This window comes from Saccopteryx bilineata, chromosome 3, assembly GCF_036850765.1.
Source record: "Saccopteryx bilineata isolate mSacBil1 chromosome 3, mSacBil1_pri_phased_curated, whole genome shotgun sequence".
NCBI lineage: Eukaryota > Metazoa > Chordata > Mammalia > Chiroptera > Emballonuridae > Saccopteryx > Saccopteryx bilineata.
In genome coordinates, this window is record NC_089492.1 from 160,366,930 (window position 1) to 160,372,313 (window position 5,384).

General features: G+C 40.9%; 1 non-coding gene across 1 annotated transcript; it reads right to left on the reverse strand.

Moving 5' to 3' along the window:
- Window positions 1–1,846: 1,846 nt before the first annotated feature.
- LOC136332555 (small nucleolar RNA U3) lies at window positions 1,847–2,064 on the reverse strand. The gene has a single exon (XR_010730770.1). It is a non-coding gene; the product is annotated as a small nucleolar RNA U3 (small nucleolar RNA).
- Window positions 2,065–5,384: the final 3,320 nt, after the last annotated feature.

Consider the following 5,384-nt stretch of genomic DNA (forward strand, 5'->3'; position numbering starts at 1 on the left):
TATTTATTTATTTTACAGAGACAGAGAGTCAGAGAGAGGAATAGACAGGGACAGACAGACAGGAACAGAGAGATGAGAAGCATCAATCATTCGTTTTTCGTTGCGTGTTGCAACACTTTAGTTGTTCATTGATTGCTTTCTCATATGTGCCTTGACTGCGGGCCTTCAGCAGACCTAGTAAACCCTTGCTTGAGCCAGAGACCTTGGGTCCAAGCTGGTGAGCTTTGCTCAAACCAGATGAGCCCGTACTTAAGCTGGCAACCTCGGGGTCTTGAACCTGGGTTCTCTGCATCTCAGTCCGGCACTCTATGCACTACGCCACTGCCTGGTCAGACGTGAGATGAGAGTGTTTCAAGGAGGGGTTCGCCAACAGCCTCAAATGCTACAGTGAGCTAGAAAATCTAATCTGGAAATTGGAAAACATCAAGTCATCTTTGACTCTCCTACTCCTTACCTAATTAAAATCTGAATTCCTGAGCATTGAATCAAAGGTTTCCAGTTTACTTATTCAAACTTTTCACCCATAGCTTCCAATTTTTATTTGTAGTGGAATAACCCATTGCATGACCTTGGATGGGAACACAGCCAACAAGAAAAGAATGTTTTGCCAAGAGAATTGTTTTGCGATTTGAAGGCGAGTCACTGAAACAAGTCTATGTGACTGAAAGCGGTTGCTGGACTCTCTTCTCAGTAAAACATTCTCATCAGATTTTACTGTTCTCTTCAAGGCTATTCCTTGAGATAAAAGAAAGAAATGTTGTGGAAACCATAGAAGCAATAGCAGTTAATGTCTTTTGATATTGTATTGTTATTAAGCTATCATGCAGATGTATTCCATGTATCTTTTTTTTTTTTTCTGAAGCTCGAAACGGGAAGAGACAGTCAGACAGACTCCTGCATGCGCCCGACTGGGATCCACCCAGCACGCTCACCAGGGGGCCATGCTCTGCCCACCAGGGGGCAATGCTCTGCCCCTCCGGGGCGTCGCTCTGCTGTGACCAGAGCCACTCTAGCGCCTGGGGCAGAGGCCAAGGAGCCATCCCCAGCGCCCGGGCCATCTTTGCTCCAATGGAGCCTTGGCTGTGGGAGGGGAAGAGAGAGACAGAGAGGAAGGAGGTGGGAGGGGTGGAGAAGCAGATGGGCGCTTCTCCTGTGTGCCCTGGCCGGGAATCGAACTCAGGACTTCTGCACGCCAGGCCGACACTCTACCACTGAGCCAACCGGCCAGGGCCGCCATGTATCTTTAAGTAAAGGTTATGCTTGATGCTATGCCAACTTCTAAGTAAACAAGCTTTTTGAAATCTTGTGAATAAAAATAGGACACAGTGTGAACTTAGCGCCATTTGCCTGAACGAGCGGTGGTCCTTTGCTAGTTCATGATAATTTCTTCTGCTGCTCTCTCTCTCTGTGCCCTCAACTGACAACAACATTTGGCGCCTATCGTGGGGCCTTAAGAAGAGATTAGAAATGGGCAAAACCGAAAGGGTAAGTTGGATGTGCTGTGTACGTGAAACTTTCTGGAATAACTAGCAAAGTCATGGGGAATTCCCATTTATTATTAGATGACTAGGTACAAGTTTTAAAAATCCCCTTTAAAGGGATCTGGAATTCAGATAAAAGACAAGGTTTTGTTACATCTTCTAAATGCTATTCAGAAATTTCATTATTGATATACTCCTGAACATTGTAATCAATTGAATTTGAATGTTTGGCAACAAGTAGGGAAATCTTTACACTGTGCTCATCAGCAGGGAGATCCACTTGATGCTGAAATGTGGGCTGCTTATAATCTTTTTATTTTATTTTATTTATTTATTTTTATTTTTATTTTATTTTATTTTTTTTTACCACTCAGACTGCATTCTCTCCCTTTTACTCTCCCAAAGGAAGAGAAGAACGAACGATCATCAATAGCAAAAGGCAGTTGCACAAGCAACGCCAAAAGCCGGCTTCACGCTCAGGAGAGAACACTGCAACTCCTCCTCGTGGTTTCGGGTACTCTACACGATCAGAGAAACCTCTCTAGTAACAAACTATAGAAATGATTCCTGAAAGTATAGTCTTGGGCTGTTTATAATCTTATTGCTACAGCCATTGGCCCTTTGCAATCAGATGGAGATTCTGTTAAAGACTTGAGTGAGGTTATTTATAATGAGCCTGAAGGACTTGATTCAGCACAGAATGAGCAGAATGATGATTTAGACCTGGGGTCGGGAAGCTTTTTGGCTGAGAGAGCCATGAACACCACACATTTTAAAATGTAATTCTGTGAGAGCCATACAACGACCCATGTACATTACGCATTATCCAATAAAAATTTGGTATTGTCCCAGAAGACAGCTGTGATTGGCTCCAGCCATCTGCAACCATGAACATGAGTGGTAGAAAATGAATGGATTGTAATACATGAGAATGTTTTATATTTTTAACGTTATTATTTTTTTAATTAAAGATTTGTCTGTGAGCCAGGTGCAGCCATCAAAAGAGCCACATCTGGCTCGTGAGCCATGGTTCCTGACCTCTGATTTAAACAATACTGTCTCTGCTTCTGAGGTTACTGATAATCTTAATGAAATTCAGCCATCCACAGGCTTTCATCTCTCTTTTCCCAAAAATGAGGAAGTCCCTATAGATGATGTTGCCTGTCTAAAATATTTATTAAATAAATTACAATTTACACTGAAACAACAGGAGATTGGAAATCAGTATACTGCTTATACTGTTCAAAAGCAAAATACATGTCAGCTTTTCCAATTCAAGGCCAAGAATTAATTGGTACTGGCAGGAAAAGGATTTTTCAATTTCCTGAAATCTCTGAAATAAAACAGGCACTTGTGCATCATGATGATTTAGAATCTAATTCTAGTAATTTTCCTGCATCTATTCTTCCAATTATTCGACAGCCTTTCCCTCCTAATGCTCAATGTCCTGGAAGAGGGTATAATGTTCAATTCGACCAAATTGAATTTACTTTCATAAACCTAGTCAAACAATCTGTTGCTACGTATAGACCTCAGTTCTCATATGTTCAAGGCCTTATCCTTTCCTATAGTAATAATCATTTAATGATTTCTTTGGATTGGGATTTACTTGCTAGTATGGTTTTGGAACCTTTGGAACTGGGACAATATTTACAATTCAAATCTTGGTGGAGAGAGGAGGTTCTTCAAATATCTTGCATAAGCACCAGAAATAATCCCCTGGGAGCTACTTTTGAAATACTCATCAGCGTTGGTGCTTATGCAGCTGTGGGACAACAAACTGGTTATACTGATGCTGTTATACCTCAGATTAGAGCTGCTTGTCTTAAAACCTAGATGCAAATCACTGGAGTTGGAGACAAGGAAGAAAAACTTGCAGCTTTACATCAGTTGGTACAAACTCAGTTAGAATTAGGACATATAGAAGAATCATGAAGTCCTTTAGAATTCTCTAGTCTTTGTAATAATAAAAAAATATTTATTTATTTATTTATTTTCTTTGGTGTTTTAGCTACAATCCTCTGAGCTATCATTTTGTTTCTTTCTTATTCTTTGCCTGGAAACTGAGGCAGGGGATGTGTGTTGGATCTAATTATAGAAAATATCCCAGCAGCTGCCAAGAGAATTTTCTTGGGGAAATTTTGTTTAGTTTCATCCATCGTCAGTCCCTCTGTCAGAAAATGCCCTGATTAAAATCAGGCAGGCACCTGACCAGGTGGTGGCGCAGTGGATAGAGCGTCGGACTGGGATGCAGAAGACCCAGGTTCGAGACCCAGAGGTCGCCAGCTTGAGCGTGGGCTCATCTGGTTTGAGCAAAAAGCTCACCAGCTTGGACCCAAGGTTGCTGGCTCGAGCAAGGGGTTACTTGGTCTGCTGGAGGCCCGCAGTCAAGGCACATATGAGAAAGCAATCAATGAACAACTAAGATGTTGCAATGAAAAACTGATGGTTGATACTTCTTGTCTCTCTGTTCCTGTCTGTCCCTGTCTATATCTCTCTCTTGCTCCCTCTCTGTCCTTGTAAAAATAAATAAATTTAAAAAAATCAGGCAGGCATCCTTCTATTCTGACTGTGCTTTGAAATCTCGGGTTTCTCTTGGTTTGTCTGATTTTAATTTCTGTTTAGTTTTTGTTTGATGTTGTCTAAAATGTGATTTTTAAGGCCTAAATTATGTGTTTACATGCAAAGATTAAAAATGCTGGCTTTTAAGGCCCTGGCCAGTTGGCTCAGTGGTAGAGCGTCGGCCTGGTGTGCAGAGGTCCCGGGTTCGATTCCCGGCCAGGCCACACAGGAGAGGCGCCCATCTGCTTCTCCACCCCTCTCCCTCTCCTTCTTCAATGTCTCTCTCTTCCCCTCCCGCAGCCGAGGCTCCATTGGAGCAAAGATGGCCCGGGGCGCTGGGGATGGCTCCTTGGCCTCTGCCCCAGGCGCTGGAGTGGCTCTGGTCGCAACAGAGCAACGCCCCAGAGGGGCAGAGCATCGCCCCCTGGTGGGCAGAGCATCGCCCCCTGGTGGGTGTGCCAGGTGGATCCCGGTCAGGTGCATGCAGGAGTCTGTCTGACTGTCACTCCCCGTTTCCAGCTTCAGAAAAATACAAAAAAATAAATAAATAAAAAATAAATAAAAAAATAAAAAAATAAAAATGCCAGCTTATATATTAAAAAAAAAAGTTTCATCCATATATTTTGCTTTAAAATTAAAAATTATAAGGAGCGCTCATTTAAATTGAAATTGAATAGAATATGCATCCTTAAGACTTGCTAATTTAGTTAATACATCGTAAGATGTATTCAAAGTTTGAAATCAAATAAGAATTCAAATATTAGGATTAATTAAAGTTATATGTTATACTTGTGATTCTGTGTTGAAAATTGTCTTATTTGTGTGTAAAAATATGCTCAAATCTATAAAACTAAGAAATTAAGTAAAATTAAGTCATTTTAAGAATTTATCTCAAGCTACTTCATGCAGTTGGCTGCTTGTAAGGCCACAACCTGAAAAAGGAGGCACTGAGGAAAGCGGGAATTTAGTTCCTCTGATGCCCTATAATAGACTTAACTATACAAAAGACTTTCAGATATAAAAGCTGATGCATCTCTTATTACTAAGCAACATTAGTTTTCTTTTTAACCCACTTAGGCAGTAGTCACTAAGCCGTAAGGCTTAGGCAAAGTCCCTAACAAAGCTCTAAGATTTTTTTTTACAATAGGAAAATAACAAGGGTCATTTGGCCTCTAATAAAGAAAAACATTTATCTTCTAAATAATGAAAAGAGCAACTTTTTAAATTACAGTCTAAACTTTCTTACAAGGAGTTTTTTATACTCATTATGACCAAATTTCTGTCAAAGCTCTTAAAGAGTTAAAAACGGCTTGCTCCCAGTATAGAACTAACTGTCCTTAT